The sequence below is a fragment of the Trachypithecus francoisi genome, unplaced genomic scaffold, assembly GCF_009764315.1.
Source record: "Trachypithecus francoisi isolate TF-2019V2 unplaced genomic scaffold, Tfra_2.0 Contig00379, whole genome shotgun sequence".
In the NCBI taxonomy this organism is placed as follows: domain Eukaryota; kingdom Metazoa; phylum Chordata; class Mammalia; order Primates; family Cercopithecidae; genus Trachypithecus; species Trachypithecus francoisi.
Genome location: NW_022680602.1, coordinates 180,838 through 203,715, shown reverse-complemented (window position 1 = coordinate 203,715; position 22,878 = coordinate 180,838). Strand labels below are relative to the sequence as shown.

General features: G+C 46.5%; 1 long non-coding RNA gene across 1 annotated transcript; it reads left to right on the top strand.

The window, feature by feature from the left end:
- Window positions 1-4,073: 4,073 nt before the first annotated feature.
- LOC117083580 lies at window positions 4,074-20,388 on the top strand. The gene is made up of 4 exons (XR_004437131.1): window positions 4,074-4,085; window positions 14,990-14,992; window positions 15,255-15,260; window positions 20,286-20,388. It is a non-coding gene; the product is annotated as an uncharacterized LOC117083580 (long non-coding RNA).
- The last annotated feature ends 2,490 nt before the right edge of the window (window positions 20,389-22,878 follow it).

The following is a 22,878-nucleotide window of genomic DNA, read 5'->3' as shown; positions in this document are numbered from 1 at the left end:
GCTAGGCTGCTGCTGATCGTGGTTCTACTGGCTGTGGGTGTGGCCTCTTTCCTCAACCACAGCCATCGCAGGCCTGCCACAGTTTTGATTCTTCTAGAAGAGAATGGGCAGGCAACACAAGAGAAACAAGATATGTTAGATTTGAAACCTTTAAAAATTATTTCCTCAAACACTGTGTTTATTTTTTGCCCATACCTAATTTGATAACAATTTAGAAAAGATTAAAATGAAAAAAAATCTCCCCTCTATTAAGTCTTTGAAAGGCATCCAACTTCGTTTTCATACAATGATTGTCTCTTTGGAGTCATACTTTATTGGTTTCAGTAATGTGTAACAAGTACACCGGAATAAACAGATTTAGGAGCAAACAGCTGCTTCATGATTATAGTTCAGCTCGCGGGGCCCAGCTGTGGGGGTGCAGCCTGCGCCTGTCTGTGCGCCAATGGGGCTGGTCACCTTGAACATCTGGGAGTGTCTGGGTAAGTGAGGTCTGGGCAAGGCAGCATCCACACATCTGTGTAGTTCTCACTTTGTCCACGTTATCCAGCAATGCCACAATTCTCAAGTAAGTGTTCTCCAAGTGCATATTCAGTTAGTGTTTGGAAGTGCATAGGTACCTCATGAGCGCCTTCAGGAGGAGCTAGGAGCCCAGGAACGAGAGCAGGTGTGAGGCCTGTACTCTCTTTGCATAGATAAAATATACATGTGCATATCTGAGGCCAGAAAGTTAGATTGGGGCCAGAATGTGAAGTCCTTACCTGTCGGATACTAGGGAGCCACTGAGGGTTTCGGAGACAATCGCGCCTCTGATGTGCAGCATGCCGTGGGGGACAGAGCAGTCTCATACAGGGCACTCGCCCTGGCGAGAGGAGGAGAGAAGCCAGCCAGTGAGCTGAGGGATTCGGTGCCTGGGTCAGGAGGGGAAGAGGGAGTGCAGGAAGGCGGATGAAGCTGCGAGTCTGCACCCCGTGGTCGGCGTTGCGCTTTGCCGGAAATCAGGAGGAGAAGCAAGTGTGGATCTGACTCGGAGATCCTTAGAGACACCACTGCAAGCTGCGAGTTTGGAAATACAGGAGGAGGCTTGGGGAAAATCTGGAGCAGGGTGCATTTGGGAGCCTCTTAGGTAGAAGTGCAGGTCAAGTAGCCAGAGTGAGGGCGTACATGTCTGGAGGGAGGAGGCCAAAGAAAGCCTGCATTTGGAAATGGAGGAAGGGTTGGAAGACCCAGAAAAGGTCCTGCTTAGAGTCCAGAGAAGAGCTGGATGGCGCAGTTCACTAAAGCCCAGAGCCGAGAGTTCCAGGAGAAAGTCCAAGTGTGCTGAAAACGGCGGGCAGGACTCCAGTTGGAGTCTGCGAGGGGAGCCTGGGTGCCCTGATCCCTGAGAGCAGCCAGAGCTTGGGGGTCTCGGCGGAAGTGGGTGGGAAGTGCAGGGAGCAGGTGGAGATGGCCCTTCAAGGCCTGGTGCTTCACACGGGCAGCCAGCCATGGACCAAGACACAGCTGGAGAGGGGCCTGAACCCAGAGCGTCTCCAGGAGGAGGACGGAGCCAGGAAGGGCAAAGGTATCCGGAAGAAAGGGGGCAGGCATGGAGCCAGGTCCCCAGGGAGGCTGCAGTCTTCTTTCTCTGTTCATGGACTGGTTGTTGGTTATTTTGAGTTCTCAAAGTCATCCACTCGATGTGGTCCAGAGAAAGTTCCCAGGGGTCTGAAGCCCGGAGCAGGCCTTGTGCTTTTCCGAACACTGCGTGTTGCCTCAGGGTTACCGTCAATGGCTAATTCTAGCATGTCTTTTGTTGAAGTCTGCAGAAGAGCCTCAACCAGCACCAGCTTTTGAAGAACTTATAAAACTTGTGTTCTTCTGATTCTGAGATTTTTGCCTGAAATGCCTCGTACATTTTTAACTAGGTGTTGTTAGCACTTGTGTCACGGCATTTGGAGCTCTGTATTTTTGTGATGTGCTAGCTCTGAGGATGTTTAAGATTAGATTCCTAGAAATCAGATTATAGGAGCTCTCGGCCACGCTTCATGAGTTATGTTTTGACCCCTCATAGTGGATCCCGTTGCGGTGGCTATTAGTATTTGTGGAACACCTGACTCGCGATGCTAGGAGAATGTGATTTGTTTTCTTTGTAAGCCTAAAGTCTAATGACCTTGTAGAGTCTTTATACCCATATCTTATAAATCAGCTTTAATATACTTGAAAGTGTCCTCATTGTGCCCTTGAAAAGCAGGTGCACATTTTAAAAGTCATCCTTTTAAAACCCTTGTCTTCAGCCTGTGCCCTTTGTCTGTTTTTTTCCTTCACTGCAACATCGTGAAACAGGGACAAGGACTAGAAGCTGTTTCATACAGAGAACTTGAAACAAGGACAAGGACTAGAATGTGTTTGATACACAGAGCTGAACTGTGCTGAGCGACCTGCTTTGCCGACGTCTGTTTCTGTCTTGAGAGGGAACCCAGGCCTCTTGACTTTTCCTTTTGTACATTTTCCAAAAGATTATTTTTTCCTCTCTCGGGTCCATTCCACTGTGGGATTCTCTCCTAAGGCTGTTTCTTTGCCTTCCATTTTGACAACTATGATGTAGTTTCCGAGATGATAGAAGGGTAGTGAAAAGGCCTGGGAAAGAGAAAGCAGGAAGGGAAGAAATTATCTCATGATTTGAGTCAGTAGGAAATCACTCAGACAGGAACGCTATTACAAGCGGGTCCGATCCCAGGAAGTGGGATTGAATAAGTGGCATCGTATCACACACCTCTGTTTTACATTGTTGCTGTTGCCAGGGGTAACGAAAAGAACGAGTATATTCATTCTGAGGTCAAACATATATCTTTGCTGACTCTGACTAGAATTAGCAGAATTCGTGCAGTTCAAGTTTGAGAATACCTTTACAGAAGAGGGTCTTCGTGCACGTGTGCCTATTTCTATTTATATGTTCACACGTATTGGAGTATAAATGTGTGTGTGCTGTGTGTGAGACCTCAGTATTTGAAAGAAGAAATGTGCAGTAGAGCTTATTAATTATGAGAAGGTACATTTGGGGGATAAACCACTTTGTTTAGAATTGAATAATGGGGTCTTTGAGGGGTGTATATATGTATGTGTGTTTGCATTTCTGTGTATGAAAGTGTGTATTGCATGTATATGTGTCGTGCATGTATGTGTGCCTTTGTGTGTACTGTACATGTGCGCATGTGTATGTGTGCATGTGTATTGTGTTGTGTGATGTGTGTGCCTGTGTTACATGTTTAGGCATGACTGCACATATGTGCAAGTAGGCATGCATGGATGCTCGTGTGTGTATAGTTATACATGTATATTTGTGCATGTTATGTCTACGCATTTACATATGTATGTGTGTCAGAATGTGTATGTATATGCATGTGTGTTTGAGTGTTGTGCGTATGCTTGTGCGTGTGTGTTTGAGTGTTGTGCACATGCTTGTGCGTGTGTGTTTGAGTGTTGTGCATATGCTTGTGCGTGTGTTTGAGTGTTGTGTGTACGTTTGTGCGTGTGTGTTTGAGAGTTGTGCGTATGTTTGTGCATGTGTGTTTGAGTGTTGTGCGTATGTTTGTGCGTGTGTGTTTGAGTGTTGTGTGTATGTTTGTGCGTGTGTGTTTGAGTGTTGTGTGTATGTGTCTGCATGTGTTATGTGTTTGTATTATGTGATTATGTGAATGTGTGTGCATGTGTGATGAGATGTATGTATTGCATGTAGGTGTGCGTGTCCATGTGTGTGTGTGTGTGATAGTGTGTGTGTGTGCATGCATGCATGTGCACATTGGATTTGTGAATCCTCTCTGGGAGGGGCATGTTCCTGGAGACAGTGCATGGGATCCTCCGCTGTCCTCTCAGGGAGAGAGACATTGTGAAAGTTCGAGCCATTAGGTAAACATGCCTGATGTTCTATAAAATATATATTTAAATATACTACTGGGATTAAATATATGTTAAATGGGTGCAAAGCTGTTGTATTGCATTAAAAGTCATGTTAGTACTTCCTGGTTAAAGGCTTTGTGAATGATTTCCTGTACATGGGACATAACACACCACACAGAATTACAGCGGATCAATGGTATTTGCCAGAAGTCTGGCTTACGATTGGTATTTCTAGGTGCAGACATGCAGGTTGAGCTTTGCTGGAATTAGAGGAGGGTAATTGACTCTGCCCACTGAATGATACCAGCGTCTCTGCTGCTTCCTTTTTCTGCCGGCTTCATCCAGAGCTGGGACAGCTGCTCTGAGACGCATTGTACTTTTCTCTCCATAAAAATCTGCAGCATTTGTTAGCAGTCCAGTAGCAGACCGAGTGGCAGGTCCAGGGGCAGGTCCAGCTGCAGGTCCCGGGACAGGTCCAGCAGCAGGTCCAGCGTCAGGTCCCGGGACAGGTCCAGCGTCAGGTCCAGGGGCAGGTCCAGCGGCAGGTCCAGTGTCAGGTCCAGGGGCAGGTCCAGCCGCAGGTCCAGCCAACTTTCCACATGGCCCATGTGAAAATGTACCCTCTCCTTCCATTTTTTATTTATTTATTTATTTTTTTGAGCAACGTGCTGTTTATTTCACCTGGGTGCAGGCGGGCTGAGTCCGAAAAGAGAGTCAGTGAAGGGAGACAAGGGTGGGGCCGTTTTATAGGATTTGGGTAGGTAAAGGAAAATTACAGTCAAAAGGGTGTTGTTCTCTGGCAGGCATGAGTGGGGGTCACAAGATGCTCAGTGGGGGAGCTTTTTGAGCCTGGATGAGCCAGGAAAAGGAATTTCACAAGATAATGTCATCGCTTAAGTCAAGGACCGGTCATTTACACTTCTTTTGTGGTGGAATGTCATCAGTTAAGGCGGGGCAGTGAATTTGCACTTCTTGTGATTCTTCAGTTACTTCAGGCCATCTGGGCATATACCCTCCACTGTAAGAGTTATCCAAAGCGTCTGTGATGGTCCAGGAAGCTTCCGAGGCGATGGGACAGCGTCAATCTTCAGCCGCTAAGCCGAGAATGTGTGGGAAGGAGTCAGTCAGAGAGCCTTGGGCCAGAGCTGCAGGGGCTTTGGGAGTGGCTGCTGGGCGAGTTGGGCAGTCCGACTTCCAGTGGGTCCCACACACATGGGACACCGCTTAGGAGGAATCCCGGGCTGCGGGCATTCCTTGGCCCAGTGGCCAGATTTCCGGCACTTGTAGCAAGCTCCTGGGTGAGGAGGTTCTGGGGGAACCCCTGGCAGCTGTGGTTCAGGCATTTGGAAGTTCTTGTGTGCTGGAGATGTGGCTGGGGTTTGTCTCACAGTGGGGACAAGGAATTGCAACTTAGAAAGAAGTTGGTACTTGGCTGCCTCTACTCTATTATTGTACACCTTGAAGGCGAGGTTCACTAAGTTCTGTTGTGGGGTTTGAGGGCTGGAATTTAATTTTTGGAGCTTTATTGAATGTCGGGAGCAGATTGTGTATAAAAAAATATATATTAAAATAAGACAGCCGCCGGGCGCGGTGGCTCAAGCCTGTAATCCCAGCACTTTGGAGGCCGTGCGATCACGAGGTCAGGAGATCGGACCATCCTGGCTAACCCGGTGAAACCCCGTCTCTACTAAAATACAAAAAACTGCCGGCGATGTGGCGGGCGCCTGTATTCCCAGCTACTCCGGAGGCTGAGGCAGGAGATGGCATAAACCCGGGAGGTGGAGCTTGCAGTGAGCTGAGATCCGCCACTGCACTCCAGCCCGACGAAAGAGCAAAACTCCATCTCAAACAAAAAAAAAAAAAAAAGATAAGACAGCCTTCTGACCTTTCAGGGTCTAGGGCTGAAAAGTGTCTCAGGGTTGCTGCTAACAGGCCATGAACTGGGCTAAGTTTTTATATTTGATTAAAAAGAGCCTAAACACTAACTGATTTGGGAGAGGTCGGATAAAGAAAAAGGAGCATTAACCTTGACTATGCCTTCAGCGCCAGCCACTTTTTTAAGAGGAAATTGCTGGGTAGGTGGGGGAGGGTTAGTCGAGGAATGAAACTGTAAGCCAGACCAGGTGTGAGGAAGGCAGGTGATAAAAGGATTATAGTGGAGGCTGAGGAAAAATTGGGACCTAACTTGGCCTGGCGAGGAGGACAGAGGTCAGATGGGTCTGTAGAAAAGGAAGACTGGAAAGACTCAGCGAAGCTTGGGGTTGGGACTGAGGGGACAGGCAGGAGGGAAAGAAGGAAGATTTGGGACGAGTTGCATTGGGAACAGAGACTAGGGAGGGACCGATGTGTAAAAGAATGCCTGGACGTCAGGCGCCTCAGACCAGTTGCCCATTTTAGGACAAGAATTATTTAGATCTTGTAGGATGGAAAAATCGAAAGTGCCATTTTCTGGCTCTTTGGAACTACTGTTGAATTTGTATTGGGGTTAAGCGGCATCGTAGAAGAAAATAAGGCATTTAGGTTTTAGGTCAGATGTGAGTGGAAGAGGTTTTAAGTTCTTGAGAACACAGGCTAAGGGAGAAGAAGGAGGAACGGAGGGTGGAAGGTTGCCCATAGTGAAGGAGGCAAGCCCAGAGAAAAGAGAGAGTAGAGACACAGAAGGAGTTTGGGGGTTCTTGCCCTCCAGAAAAGCAGGAAAGGGGTCGGGGAGTGGAAGTAATGGACTGGGGTGCAAAATTAAGAGGTCGGGGTTCTTGCCCCTACCCCAGAAAAGCAGAGAAGGGGTGGAAACAGGGAGAGAAGGGTTTGGGGTGCTTGTCCCTCTCCCAGAAAAGCAGAGAAGGGGTAGAGACAGGGAGAGAGGGGATGGAGGTGCTTGCCCCTCCCCCAGAAAAGCGGGGCTTGCCACTAAGGTGAAGGACCAGGGAGGCGTCCCTGCAGCGTGGTCAGACACCTCTGAAACGTGGGTGAGTAGTCAGAGAGGCATCCCTGCAATGATTAAACACCAAGGGAAGGCTGCCTCCCCAGTCTATGCCTTCCCGCGCCGGCATTTTGGGTTCGTGGATAAACGTGTCTCCTTTGTCTCTAGCAGAAAATGAAAGGAATTGAAATTAAGAGAAGGGAGAGATTGAAGGGTGGCGCAAAGATTGAAGGAAAAAGAGGTCGAACGATAGTGAGAGAGGTTGGAGAAGATGGTAAAAAGAGGCTGCTTACCCAATTTAAAATTGGTGAGATGTTCCTTGGGCTGGTTGGTCTGAGGACCAGAGGTCATAAGTAGATCTTTCTCACAGAGCAAAGAGCAGGAGGACAGGGGATTGATCACCCAAGGGAGGTCCCCTGATCCGAGTCACGGCACCAAAATGACATGCGCATCTGTGTGAAGAGACCACCAAACTGGCTTTTTGTGAGCCACATGGCTGTTTACTTCACCTGGGTGCAGGCGGGCTGAGTCCGAAAAGAGAGTCAGCCCCCTTCCATTTTTTAAAGCAGTAGTTATTAGGAGAGCCTACTGCCATTTCTCCTTGAGCTCCTCACAGTGGATGGTAAGCATTTGCTTTATGAAAGCAAAGTTCCATGCTCTTTGTGCTAAGTCTCTCTGCCTTTCTGTGAGAGGCTAGAATTGGGATCGACCCTCAGCTGTGCCAGAGCCTTGGTACATGTCTCAGTTCTGGAATCTACTCTGTGTTTGTTGCCTTCAATCCACCGACAGCCGTCTGTCTTCCTGTCACTCCTTCAACACGGAGTCCGCAGTGTGCACACAGGTGAGCCTGTGTGAATGCTGGTTTTGTAGGATCTTATCGGGACCTTAGTTCTTTTCACTAGGAAACCAGACACTGCAGAGGACTTACAGAAAAGCCAAAGAAGCTGTATCAATAGAATCATAGAGACAGAATTCATAACCATAGGAAATGGCATTGATTATCATGAAATGTGCATTTATGTGAGGCATAGTAAAGCATCACATTTCTTACTGGATAAGAGCTTGGAAAAGAGATTATGAAAGTATAACTGACTCTACTCTTGTATCGTGGAACATGGTAAAATGATGCAAGGTATTGTATAGAATGGAACACACAGAAGAATTCTATAGAGTAGCGCAGAATAGAAGAAGTAGTATAATGTTATATAGGGTAGCATAGAATAGAAGAAACAGTGTAACATTATGTAGTATAGTATATACAATAGGACAAATAGTATTACATGGTCTAGAATAGAACAAGTGGGATAGTATTGTAGAGTATACAGTTGAACTAATGACGGAGTATTGCATAGCATAATACAGTCTAGATTAGAACACACAGCATAGTATTAATATTACGTAGTGTGGTGTGGAATAGTAGAGTCGCATGGCACAGAACACAGAGGATAGTGTTCTGTAGCACTGATGCAGGAGTTTTGCTCTTTAGCTTAGCTGGGTCCAGGTTCTTGTCTCCTGACCAGGAAGAAACAGGCATGGGGACATCGAAGAGTGAGTGCAGTGGAACTTATTAAGCTAAAAGTTAAGCTCTCAGCGAAAAGAGGGGTCCTGAGAGCAGGTTGCTGTTCGCCTCCTTCCGAGTTGGCTGCAAGGGCTTTTATATAGAAGCTGATGGGGCTGGGCTCCCTGTCTAAGGAGCACATTTCTGGTGGTTCCACCCCATTCCCCCGTGTGCATGGGACCCTTAGTCTGCTATGAGCATGTTTAGGCGAGCCCCCGTGCAAGTCCCCCTATCTGCACAAAACATGGGCTGGAGGCTCTCTGGGACCTTCCCTTACTGTCTGCCTAAAGCAGCTGGCTAACTCCTTTCCGTATAGAAGAAAATAGAACAGAATAGAACAGATAGTACAGTATTTTATAGTATTGAATGAAGCTGTCGTATTCTATCGTAGAGAATGGAATAGTATAGAATAGAACACACAGATCGTACTAGTGTAGTACAGAATAGTAGCCTCACGAGCAAGGAGCAGTGTTGTGCTCCCTATGTACAGAGTGGAACCAGCAGGAGAGCGTTCTTCAGTGGGGCATCAGTGGCCCTTCATATTTCTTTGGTTCTGCAGAAATGAGGAGAGGGAGTTAAGAGAGGGGGAGGAGGTTGGCTATCTTACTTTTAAGGCGCTCATTACCTCTTGGGTATCATTTGATGATCCCCTTTGGTAGTATTCTGTGAAGCAGTCTGTGTACTCTGTGTAGGGTGAAATGTGGGGCAGTCTGTGGACTCTGTAGGGTGAAATGTGGAGCAGTCTGTGGACTCTGTAGGGTGAAATGTGGAGCAGTCTGTGGACTCTGTGTAGGGTGAAATGTGGGGCAGTCTGTGGACTCTGTAGGGTGAAATGTGGGGCAGTCTGTGGACTCTGTGTAGGGTGAAATGTGGAGAAGTCTGTGGACTCTGTAGGGTGAAATGTGGAGCAGTCTATAGATTCTGTGTAGAGTGAAATGTGGAGCAGTCTGTGGACTCTGTAGGGTGAAAGTGTGGGCAGTCTGGGACCCTGTAGGGTGAAATGGGGGCAGTCTGTGGACTCTGTGTAGGGTGAAATGTAGAGAAGTCTGTGGACTCTGTAGGGTGAAATGTGGGGCAGTCTGTGGACTCTGTGTAGGGTGAAATGTGAGGCAGTCTGTAGACTCTGTAGGGTGAAATGTGGGGCAGTCTACACTCTGTGTAGGGTAAAATGTGGGGCAGTCTGTGGACTCTGTGTAGGGTGAAATGTGGAGCAGTGTGTGCACTCTGTGTAGGGTGAAATGTGGAGCAGTCTGTGGACTCTGTGTAGGGTGAAATGTGGGGTAGTCTGTGGACTCTGTGTAGGGTGAAATGTGGGGCAGTCTGTGGACTCTGTAGGGTGAAATGTGGATAAGTCTGTGGACTCTGTGTAGGGTGAAATGTGGAGCAGTCTGTGGACTCTCTGTAGGGTGAAATGTGAAGCAGTCTGTGGACTCTGTGTAGGGTGAAATGTGGAGAAGTCTGTGGCCTCTGTGTAGGGTGAAAGGTGGGGCAGTCTGTGGACTCTGTAGGGTGAAATGTGGGGCAGTCTGTAGACTGTGTAGGGTGAAATGTGGGGCAGTCTGTAGACTCTGTGTAGGGTGAAATGTGGGGCAGTCTGTGGACTCTGTAGGGTGAAACGTGGGGCAGTCTGTGGACTCTGTAGGGTGAAATGTGGGGCAGTCTGTGGACTCTGTAGGGTGAAATGTGGAGCAGTCTGTGCACTCTGTGTAGGGTGAAATATGGAGCAGTCTGTGGACTCTGTGTAGGGTGAAATGTGGAGCAGTCTGTGGACTCCGTGTAGGGTGAAATGTGGAGAAGTCTGTGGACTCCGTGTAGGGTGAAAATGAAAGAGACCAAATGAAATCTACAGGCAGGCAGCCCGGGCGGCGCCTTGAGCCTAGTTAGAAGTTGACCCTACAGGCAGACAGCCAGGGCGGCGCCTTGAGCCTAGTTAAAAGTTGACGCAGGACCTACCGATAATGTTATCTATAGATTTCAGATGTTGTATAGACAAGCAATGTGAAAGTCCCTGTCTTGTTCTTTTTCTGTTCTAATTACTAGTGCTTGCCATATATCTCTCAATTCCTGAGCCCAGTATAAACATATCCACCATATGTCTCCCCTCCATATATCCCTCAACTTCCTGGCTCATCCCACCATATGTCTCCCTACCATATATCTTTCAATTCAAAGACTACCATATATCTCAACTTTAGAAGGACACCACGTGGAAAATCCCCGATAAGAACACAGCCGTTTGTGAGAGCGCGGGAACCATAAAAAAACTGCTAAATGTCTAAACTTAAAATGTTAACCAATTGTAATGCTGTAACCTAGAGAATTCCCTCGTTCCTCTGCAACTTTACAAGTCCTGTTTACATTAGGCTATAAAAGGCAAGCGCACGCATTGTTCAGGGCCCTCCTGTATGTTGTGGAACGGAGGGACCAAGTTCGAACTTGCATTAAAGATCCTTGCCGCTTGGCTTTGACTCTGGACTCTGGTGGTCTTTTTCGGGGAACAAACGGTCTGGGCATTACAAAATGTGGGGCAGTCTGTGGACTCTGTAGGGTGAAATGTGGAGCAGTCTGTGCACTCTGTGTAGGGTGAAATATGGAGCAGTCTGTGGACTCTGTGTAGGGTGAAATGTGGGGCAGTCTGTGGACTCTGTAGGGTGAAATGTGGAGCAGTCTGTGGACTCTGTGTAGGGTGAAATGTGGAGAAGTCTGTGGACTCTGTGTGGGGTGAAATGTGGGGCAGTCTGTGGACTCTGTAGGGTGAAATGTGGGGCAGTCTGTGGACTCTGTGTTGGATGAAATGTGGGGCAGTCTGTGGACTCTGTAGGGTGAAATGTGGGGCAGTCTGTGGACTCTGTGTAGGGTGAAATTTGGAGCAGTCTGTGGACTCTGTAGGGTGAAATGTGGAGCAGTCTGTGGACTCTGTAGGGTGAAATGTGAAGCAGTCTGTGAACTCTGTGTAGGGTGAAATGTGGAGCAGTCTGTGGACTCTGTGTAGGGTGAAATGTTGAGCAGTCTGTGGACTCTGTGTAGGGTGAAATGTGGAGCAGTCTGTGGACTCTGTGTGGGGTGAAATGAGGTGTTTTATGGAAATAGTTGTCTCATGCCTGGCATATGGCAGAGCCTCCGTGGGTCTTGCCGTCAGGACCCCTCTGATAATTTCTCTACAGTGCCCTCCACACTATAAATACCACACATTTTGGGAAGTCCGGGCCTTTTCAAAGGCTGGGTTTCATTTTAACAAAATTGGAATGCCCTGCATATTTGGAATGGCCAGATCATCCTGCACTTTTGACTTCACCTGTCCAGCTGGGTACACCTCCCTGCGTGCTGCCAAGGTTTACGGTGGAATTCCCTGACGCCACTACCCTCACTGCCTGCACCTGAATCTGCTGTGGGGTCATTTCCTTATTGGACTTGTCTGGGGACCTCCTGAGGGGTGGATGGGTCAGTACTGGGTTATCTGGGGAAGGTGTTCACGGCATTCCTGTTTGCAGTCTGTGTCCCTGTTGGAAGAGATGCTTTTAGCACATCCGTTAATCCAAACGTGATTAGCAAAGGGTGTCTCTCCCAGGTAAGAGTTGGTGCGTCTCTGCTGAGCTTCTTCTGACTTCATCCTTTGTCAAGTCTGTTACAAAGAGAACTTTGATTTCCCAAGGTTTAAGAATTAATGTCAAAGAGCAATTTAGTGTTCTTTTTGAGTCACCAGCCTGCTTGTGGATGATTCGTAAGTCCTTGGTGGTTAGGGCCACAGCACAATCGGTGGGCCGTCTGTTCCCCACCCTGGTGGATACTTTCCCACCCAAAGAAATGTATTCTGTTAACATGTCTCAATTAGAATATTTTAGTAGGAGACAGAGTTATGGCTCTTATTTTAATTTGTAATAGATGATTACTGTAGCCGGGTCAAGGTTGAGACTTGCAGTGTAGCTCATGGAAAACATTGATTAGAAACACCCAAAATATATCACCAGCTTTGTTGCTGCAGCTCCAAGGGACTAGGAATGCATATTTTTTTTTTCTTTTGTTATTATTTATCATTTTTATTTTTGAGACAGAGTCTTGCTCTGTCACCCAGGCTGGATTGCAGTGGCATAATCTCAGCTCACTGTAACCTCTGCTTCCAGGGTTCAAGAGAATCTTGTGTCTCAGCCTCCGAGTAGCTGGGATTGCAGGTGCCTGCCACCATGCCCAGCTAATGTTTGTATTTTTAGTAGAGACAGGGGTCTCACTGTGTTGGCCAGGCTGGTCTTGAACTCCTGACCTCAAGTGATCTGGCAACCTTGGCCTCCCAAAGTGCTGGCATTATACACATGAGCCACGGTGCCTGGCCTGTTTTTGTTTTTTTGAGATGGAGTCTTGCTCTGTCGTCCAGATTGAAGTGCAGTGTCATGATCTTGGCTCACTGCAACCTCCACTCACTGCAACCTCTGCCTTTCAGTTCGAGCAATTCTCTTGCCTCAGCCCTCCTAGTAGCTGGGATTACAGGCATGTGCCACCATGCCTGGCTGATTTTTGTATTTTTAGTAGAGACAGGATTTTGCCATGTTGGTCGGCTGGTCTTAAACTGTTGGCCCATGTGATCTGCCCGCCTTGGCCTCCCAAAGTGCTGAGATTACAGGCATGGGCCACTGCACCCGGCCCTGTGTTTGACTCTTAAATCTTCTTTTCTTTTTACTATTTCTCCTTCTGGACGGCCACTCAGTGGATATGGAGGAAGAGTCACAGATGTCCGTATTACATTTCTTTCTTAAATTAGCCTCCTTGAAACTGCTATAGGGTACAGACGCATGAAGGGCTGAAAGGGTGGTTGCGTCCAGTAAGTGTGAGCGTTGATTGATCTGTGAGACCCCGGTGCCGGTGAAGGCACCCGTGTGAGATGGCCTGGGATGGGGGTGTGCAGAGCCCGACCGTGGCACACACCTTCAGCTTTGATGTTTCAGGCCATTGCTCTGGTCATCAGTGAGCAGAAGGTCTAACAGCAGTGATATTTATCACTAGCTCTGTTGGCCAGTGTGTTAGGAGGGTGAACGTGTTTGACTTAAGCTGTTTGACGGGTTTGCATTTAAATAGACAACTGGTGACCTGATGCCTGGACGCTTGCTCTGTGACCTGCCCCATGTGGCTTCTCCCTCTGGTATGCATTAGATGAGATGGGCGTGTTTAGGGTGGTGTGGCCCTAGACTGGAATGCATTAGAAGTGCAAACCCTGCCTCACGTCAGATCTGCCCCACCCCAGTGTGACTTTTGGAGGTGGAGGCCCAGCATCCTTCACCTGCCCTCCAGGTGGGCCTGAGGATGCTGAGGTTTCAGAGCGCTGCTTTGCTGGCACTCCAGCAAGTCCTGCTTAAAGAGGCCAGGATCTGAAATGGCAGGTTACCAAACTGTATAGCAGAAAAATAGAAACGTTTCCTTAGAATGGGTGTAGGAAGAAAAATGATTTCCTTCACCATATCTGGAAAAGATTTCAAATTAGCAGGCACTATTTGGAATTATTAGTGGCCTCCTGTGTTTCTTATCTTTTTTTTTTTTTTTTTTTTTTGATACAAGGTCTCACCCTGATGCCCAGGCTGGAGTGCAGTGGTGCAATCTTGGCTCCCTGCAACCTCCGCCTCCTGGACTCAGGTGATCCTCTCACCTCAGCCCCCTGAGTATCTGGGACTACAGGTACGATATCATACCTGGCTAATTTTGTATTTTTTGTTTTTGTTGTAGAGACGGGGTCTTGCTCTGTTGCCCAGGCTGGCCTCAAATTCAAGCATTTCTCCTGCCTCAGTCTCCAAAATGCTTCTGTATCCCTGACCCAACAAGGAAGGACAAGAGGTGTGAGCCACACTCCCGGCCTCTGTCTTTCCTTGTTGGAGCGGGGATGTAGAAGCACTTGATGCAGCTGACTTGAGTATATCTCGTTTTGCTTGTTTTCCTCACGGGTACCTGGCAGTGCTGTGCACCAGTGCTGCTGGCCAGCTGTTTTTTCGATGGACTGGCAGAAAATCAAACGGAGACCCGGGTTCCTTTCTCCCTGGGTACTGACCAGGTGGGAGAGGAAGGACGTTATCTGAGTATCATCTTCATGAGAGCTGGTGGGGAAACGTCAACTTTAAGGTGCCTGGGATCTAAGGCATGGAACCCAGAGTGCAGCGGAACGTACTGGATGTAGCCATGGGAGCAGAGACGTGCGGGCCGGCGCCCTCATTCCTGGCGGGTTCTGAGTGCAAGAAAAGGTTAATGAACCAGCCGAGGTCACACAGCAACCTGCCAAGACCTGCCTGGATGTATGGCTGGCGTCCGTGCTGGCCCCAAAACTGCCCATTTGGGGATTCCTTGCAGTTTCCGACCCACCTGGGGGTCCGGAGAGCGTCCAAACCATGACCTCAAAGAACGAGGTGTTGCCTTGAGATCCTCCAAGGTGAGAGTAGGAATTTTTTTTTTTTTTGCAATTAGCAATAATATGTTGTGAATGATTTTGGACCTATTTTCCACTTCTTTGTATAGGAAGAGATACAGAATAAAAAGTCTCAATGTGCCAGATGCCATGTAATGAAGTCGTGGGGTTAACATTGTTGATTATTACGTAACATCATGTTAATTGGAACATATTCACACGTGTCCACAGTGTGTGTGTTGCCCAGTCCGATGAGCACGTGGGTTGGGGTCGCTGCTGGTTCATGCAGCCCCTCTGGGTGGTGCTTTCTGTGTGACCGATATTATGGGTACTAGTCAGTTTCCGAAGCCTCCGATTATGATGGGCATGACTATAAAGAAAATTAGAACAAATGCGGGGCTGTAACGATAACGTTGTAAATATGGTCGTTGCCTAATAGGTTGCCGGGCTGACCTAGTTCGGCTCGAATATGAAGACTTAGGGCTATGCTTATGATTCCAGCCCATGCGCCGAAGAGTAAGTACAAGGTTCCAATATCCTTGTGATTTGTTGAGAAAAACCAACGGTTGGCGAGCATAGGTAGAAGGAGGTAAAATGGCTGAGTAGGCGTTAGGCTGTAAACCTAAGGACAGAAGTAAAGCCCTCTTTTTACCAGCCCCGAGGTGATTTTATGTTGAATTACAAATTCAAAGGAGCAGCTTTGATTTCTGCGGGGCTTCTCCCGCCTTTTTTTCCCTGGGCGGGGGAGAAGTAGATTAAAGCCAGTTGATTAGGGTATTTAGCTATAACTAAATTTTTATGAGTTTGAGTCCCATTGATCTAGCAAGGGCTTAGCTTAATTAAAGTGATTGATTTGCGTTCAGTTGATGAAGAGTAGAGTTTTGCAGTCCTTATACATTTCAGAAATTAAGTGTGGTTTAACTTCCTAAGAGCTTTGAAGGCTCTTGGTTTATTTAACCTAAATTTCTAGGGAATAGTTAGGGCTAGTGGGGAGATGGTAGGAGGAAGGTGGTGAGAATAATGAGCGGGGGGATTAGGAGTGTGGATTTTGTGTTTTCGAATTGTCATTTTATTTTTACACTGTTAAATGTTGGAGCAGTGTTATGGAGGTGGTATAGATTAGGCTTATATAGAAGTATAAGTTAACAGGGTTATAATAATTATGATGATGGGGATGATGAAGTTGTTGTTTTTTATAAGTTCTTGAATGGTAATTCATTTTGGTAGGAAGCCAGTAATGGGGTAAGCCTCCTATGGATAGAAGAGTGGATGCTATTAATGGTATTAATCAGGTTAACTTGTTCAGTGCAGGATAGTATGAGGGTTGTGTGTTTAGTTTAGGTTTAAGGTTAGGAATGCAGTGGTTGTTAAAATAATGTATACGGTTAGGTAAAGGATTGTGATATTCGGGTTGTATATTAGTGTTATCATTATTCAGCCTATGGTGTGTAATTGAGGAGTATCTGTAGGATTTTAGTAGCTGTGTTTGGTGAGGCCCCTCAGCTACCTGCTATGATAGATAGGATTGATAGGGTTAGGGAATATGATATTAGTTGAAGGGGAATTTGATATATATTGAGATCGGGGCTAGTTTTTGTCATGTGAGAAGAAGTAGGCCAGGGATCAAGGGTTGTTCCTTGGGTGACTTCTGAGACTCAAAAGTGAAACGGGGCTATTCCTAGTTTATAGCAAGGGCTATTATCATGGCTAGAGATGAGAATTGATTGATGTCATTTATTATGGTTCAATGTCCGGAGAATAGGTTGTTGTAAATAATTGCTACCATGAGGATTATAGATGCGGTAGATTGTATGAGGAAATATTTGGTGGCAGCTTCTGTGGAGCGGGGGTTTGTTTTTAAAATTAGAATTGGAGCAAAGGCCAGTATATTTATTTCTAGGCCTGCTCAGTCAAGGAATCAGTGTGAGCTTAGTGATGTAATGAGAGTGCCTTTGATCATGGTGAGGTAAATAATATGTTGGGCTAATGGATTAATTAGTACAGGAAGGGTGTAACAAACATTTTTGGGGTATGGGCCCGATAGCTTATTTAGCTGACCTTACTTTAGGATAGAGTGTGACAGGTAGCACGGAGAAATTTGGGTTCTCAGGAGTAGGTTTGACGCCCATGATTCTAGAAAAAAGAGGGCTAAGACCTCTATTGTTTACTCTATCAAAGTAACTCTTTTGTCAGACATATTTATAGGTTTGAGGGGGAATTCCGGAGATCGTAATGGGTGTTGAGATGTATCATATGTGGAATGCTAGTGTAAGTGGGAGGAATCTTTTTTTTTTTTTTTTTTGAGAAGGAGTCTCGCTCTGTCGCCGGGGCTGAAGTGCAGTGGCCGGATCTCAGCTCACTGCAAGCTCCGCCTCCCGGGTTACGCCTCAGCCTCCGAGTAGCGGGACTACAGGCGCCCGCCTCGTCGCCCGGTAGTTTTTGTATTTTTTAGTAGAGACGGGGTTCACCGTGTTAGCCAGGATGGTTCGATCTCCTGACCTCGTGATCGCCCGTCTCGGCTCAAAAGTGCTGGGATTACAGGTTGAGCCACCGCGCCCGGCTGGAAATTCTTTCATAGTAAATGTATGAGTTGATCATAACGGAATCGGGGGTATGTTGCTCGAATTCATAGGATAAAGAGGTCAAGAGTAGTGTTTTGATAGTAAAGCACGTTGGAATAGTTCTGGGTGGTGAATGGGGTAAAATGTTCATAGGAAAATTGTAGTTGTTAGGGCATTTATCATGATAAATGTTTATGTATTCAGCTATGAAGAAGAGGGCGAATGGACCCGCGGCATATTCAATGTTAAAGCCTGAGACTAGTTCTGATTCACCTTCTGTGAGGTCAAAGGGAGCTCGGTTGGTTTCTGCTAGTGTGGAAATAAATCATATTATGGCTAAGGGTCATGATGGTAGGAGGAGTCAGAGGTGTTCTTGGGTTGTGATGGGTGCGTGAAGGTTGAATGAACCGCTTATTAGTAACATGATAATAGGATAATAGTGCAGGGTAACTTCGTATGAAATTGTCTGGGCGACGGCTCGTAGTGCTCCGATTAGTGCATAGTTAGAATTTGATGCTCATCCTGATCATAAAATGGAGTAGACAGGGCTAGATGTGGCTAGGATAAATAAAAGTCCTAGGTTAAAATCGATTAGGGGATTGGGCATAGGGGGGGTGTCCATATAGGAGGGCAATGGAAAAGGCTAGGGCCGGTGCAATGGTGTAGAGAGCAGTAGTGGAGGTTGAAGGTTTTAAGGGCTCTTTGGTGAAGAGTTTTACTGCATCGGCAAAGGGTTGTAACAGTCCGTAGGGGCCTACAATATTACGTCCTTTACGTAGCTGCATGTAGCCTAGCAATTTTCGTTCAGTAAGTGTGAGAAATGCTATGGCGGCTAGTACAGGTATGATGGTGAGTAGCAGATTTGTTGTGAACATAATGTTAAGAAGAGGAGTTGAATATCTGATTGTAAAGTTTTAAGTTTTATGCAATTGCTGGGCTCTGCCATCTTAACAAACCCTGTTCTTGGGCCGTGTGTGTGATCTTTTGTTAAATTAAGACTAGGTCATTTATGGAATGAGGGCACTTTATGAAGTGGGCCCCATTTCTCTTGTCCTTTCGTACAGGGAGGAATATATAATAGATAGAAAGCGACCTGGATTGCTCCGGTCTGAACTCAGATCACGTAGGACTTTAATCGTTGAACAAACGAACCCTTGATAGCTGCTGTACCATTAGGATGTCCAGATCCAACATCGAGGTCGTAAACCCTACTGTCGATATGAACTCTAGAATAGGATTGCGCTGTTATCCCTAGGGTAACTTGTTACGTTGGTCAAGTTATTGGATCGATTGTGGGCATTGTGCTTTGACTTGTTTAGTCTTGGCATAGGTCATTCGAAGGTTTAGTTATGCTCCGAGGTCATCCCAACCAAAATTTTTAATGTGGGCGTAGTAGTTTGAGTCCGTGGATTTATGTGGGTTTTTGGCTGCATTAGTAAATTAAAGCTCCATAGGTACTTCTCTCTTATGTTTTACGTCCGCCTCTTCACGGGCAGGTCAATTTCACTGGTTGAAAGTAAGAGACAGTTGGAACCATCGGGTTGCCATTCATGCAAGTCCTATTTAAAGAACTAATGATTATGCTACCTTTGCACGGTCAAAATACCGCGGCCGTTTAAAGTGTCACTGGGCAGGCAGTGCCTCTAATACTGGTACTGCTAGAGGTGATGTTTTGGTAAACAGGCGGGGCTAGGCTTGCTGAGTTCCTTTTACTTTTTTTTAACCTTTCCTTAAGTGCATGCCTGTGTTGGATTAACAGTACAAATAATACTGGCTTGTTTATATTTATTAATATTGGGCTGTTAAGCATCGGTGAAGTATCTCGGTCTGATTAGGCTTATGCGGTGGAGAAGATGTTCATGTTACTCATACTAACATGATTGCTTCTATGGTGTAATAGATAATCAATGTGATGTGATGAGTTCTATGAGATCTTTGGGATTTTTAAGTAGTTGATGTTGAGCTTGAACGCTTTCTTAATTGATGGCTGCTTTTGGGCCAACTATGGAAGTTAAATTGTTTACTCTCTATGCAAGGTTTTCCTAGTGTCTAAAGAGCTGTCCCTCTTTAGACTAGCAGTTAAGTTTCAGTGGGATTATGTAGTTCTGTGGGTAACTTAAGGTTGAACTAAGATTCTATCTTGGATAATCAGCTATCACCAGGCTCGGTAGGTTGTCACCTCTACCCAAAAATCTTCCCACTCTTTTGCCACATAGACGGGTGTGCTATTTTAGCTGTTTTTGGGTAGCTCGTCTGGTTTCGGGGAATATGGCTTTCGTTGTCTTTGCGAAATGGTCTCTAGTTAATTCATTATGCAAAAGGTATAGGAGTGAGTCCTTGCTATTTTGTGCTTGGTTAATTTTTTTTTCATCTTTCCCTTGCGGTACTATGTCTATAGCGCCTTGGTAAAATTTCTATCGCCTATACTTTTGTATATGTAAATGGTTTGGTATATGCTCATTTAGTAATAATATTAATTGGATTTTTGGGCTAGTGTTGGCTCAGGGCAATCAAGTAATATTGATATCTTCTGGGTGTAAGCCGGATGCTTTATATTGAGCTATGCCTTGTTTTATCCAAGTGCACCTTCCAGTACACTTACCATGTTACGACTTATCTCCTCTGTATAAATGTCAGGGGTGTTTAGTTAACTTAGTCCTTAAATATATTTGAGGAGAGCGACGGGCGGTGTGTGCGTGCTTCATGGCCTAATTCAATTAAGCACTCTAGTCTTAATTTACTACTAAATCCTCCTAGGACTTTTAGATTTCATAAAAGTTATTGTAGAATTTTCTGGGGTAGAAAATGTAGCCCATTTTCCCCATCTCATAAGGTACACCTTGACCTAACGTTTTTGCGTGGGCGTTTGTGCTTACTTTGTAGCCTTTGTTAGGGTTTGCTGAAGATGGCGATATACAGGCTGAGCGAGAGATGGTGCGGTGGATCGGGGTTTGTCGGTTACAGAACAGGCTCCTCTAGGGGGATGTGAAGCACCGCCAAGTCCTTTGAGTTTTAAGCTGTTGCTTGCAGTGTTCTGGCGAGTAGTTTTGTTGTTTTAACTATTGAAGTTTAAGGCTAAGCATAGTGGGGTATCATCCCATCCCAGTGAGTCTTAGCTATTGTGTGTTCAGAAGTTTTAAAGCCACTTTCGTAGTTTATTTTACATCAGCTAAGGTTTTACAATTTAGATGGAGTTTAGCTTTATTGTGTTAGATCTAAAACACTCTTTACGCCGGTGTCTGTTAGCTCGGGTTAATCGTATGGCCGCGGTGGCTGGCACGAAATTAACCAACCCTAGATATAGCATAGCTTAGTTAAACTTTCGTTTCTTTCTAAAGATTTGTCACTGCTGTCTCCCGTGGGGGTGTGGCTGAGCAAAGTGTTTTGAGCTGCCTTGCACGTGCTTGATACTTACTCCTCTTAGTCACTGTGACTTACAGGGTGTCTTCACCGGAGTGGGGATGCTTGCATGTGTAATCTGGCCAAGAGCTAATAGAAAGGCCAGGACCAAACCTATTTGTTCATGGGGTGTGTAGACCCGTCTTGGCATTTTCAGTGTCTTGCTTTGGATATATTAAGCTACATACACGGGAAAGCATATAGTTGTGGAGTACTGTCTTTGGGGTTGTGGTGGTAAGGGCGTGAGTTTGGTGTTGTGTAAGTATTTGGGAAAAGAGGGGGAGAATGGGCTCAAGAGTGGTTAGGTGAAGTAAATTTTTATTAGTTGAGGGAATGGCAGTTGGAGTTGTGCATAGCTAAAAGATGACAATGCAAGCTCTGGCCGGGTGAATGTTAAGGCTTTTGTTTTTGGGATTTGGCAAAAGTGAATTTGTAGGGGAAGGCCGAGATGATGGGGGAGGGGGGTTTGTTGTAAGTTTGTTATGATGATTGTGATATTGGCGGGGCGTGCTGAGCGGTTAACTATTGATATGTCTTACAAGCATGGATTAAATAACAGGAGCGCTGCTGTGCTTCACTTTGGGGACACGTTTAAGTACAAAAGTAATTTTAAAATTTCAGCATTATTTCAAGACAGTTGAGAGCCTATTAGCACAGAATCCCTAGTCTGAATGAAATCAAAGAGTTCTTATTAATTATTCATGATACCATGAATATGTAGCCTTATTTTTTATAATTGCCAGTCAGTATAACTAACGTTTCATTTGGTTAAAGTACTTAACAGTAAGTAGAGCTGTAATTTCAACTGTTTATAAAGCATATGGAAGAATGTTTAAATGTTTAATTAGAACCACTTTTTTTAGTTTCATAGAGAATTTTTTTCTTGTCAACGAGGATCTTTAATTATTTAAACCAAAAGAGAAAAATAGACCAGAAAAGAAAAACAACTAGTAAAGCTCGGAACGGCGAAGGTGACATCGTTCTGTTAGTCTCAGGTTTTGCTTCCTGGGTTTGTGACGTGGTCAGAGTCCTTGTCTTTGATTTCCTAACACAAGTTGTTCAAGTTGGAAGTGAGTGTGAAATTGAGTTAGTCTAGCTTTATTCTTTCACGGATGAGAAGTGAATTATCTTCAGCAAGGTGGGTGCAGGCGTGGTCCCCGGGGGTCACTGTGGTGAACAGGCGGCCCTGTGGGGAGCCAAGTTCATCATCACTGGGACAGAGCCCAGGACACTTCCCCAGCTGGCCAGCCTCTTCCTAGAACCCCACACATTGCAAAGGATGGAGTCCAGATCTATAGTATAAAGAAACGAGGGTGGTTACAGAAGGCACCACGATCTCAGCTGAGAGGGTCTGAGCACCCCAACGTTGGGGCACCTCAGCATCCTGTGTGGCTCAGGCTGTGCCCAACAGGGAGGCCGGCCCGATGGAGCTGCGGTCTCCACCCTGAGAGTGAGGGCTCCTTCCCCCAGGGCGGGTTAAAGCACCGTGTGTCCACCTGTCCAGTGGCTGGTCCCAGTGGCCCTGGAGGGCTAAAACCCTGGGTCCTGCCACTGGTCCGGGGCATCCGTTTCCCCTTCCTGCAGTTCCTGTGTCTGTGTGTCCAGGGGGCTCCGATCCCTGTCTCAGGACCATGGGTGAGGGGTCAAGTTCACCCGCTTTGGAGCTGGCCCGGATCTCGGTTCTGTGGCTCCTCGCTGTGTGGCTCTGGAGCAGTTCTGTCCTTAGGAGAGGGATCCTCACAGCCACCTCTTGGGGCCATGAGGAGAATTAATAGGATGACCCCCGGGTAGCTGCTCAAAGCCCTGTGCGGGCCAGCCCTGTGTCTCCACCAGTTCCTTCGCTCTGTGCTCCCGCCTCCCAGTGTCACATCGCCAGCCTTTACTTCCTTTTCCTTGGACCCAGGCAGCGAACGCTCCGCTGGTCTTGGCAGCCCCTACTCTAGTCTGTCCTCAAATCACTTCCTGATGGACAGCCGTGACTAGCCATTGGCGTGACCAAAACCCCAGAAAATAGAACCCAACTTTCCTATTAAGCTGTACAGAGCTGTCCCAGCCCCACTTTCCACAGGCTGTCCTCATTCGCCATGGGATCCGTGGTTCTCACCTGGGGCTGGGGTGCCCCTGGCATCTGGTAGAGAGTGTCAGGGATGTCCCTCCAGGCCCAGTACAGTCCCCCAGCAACTGC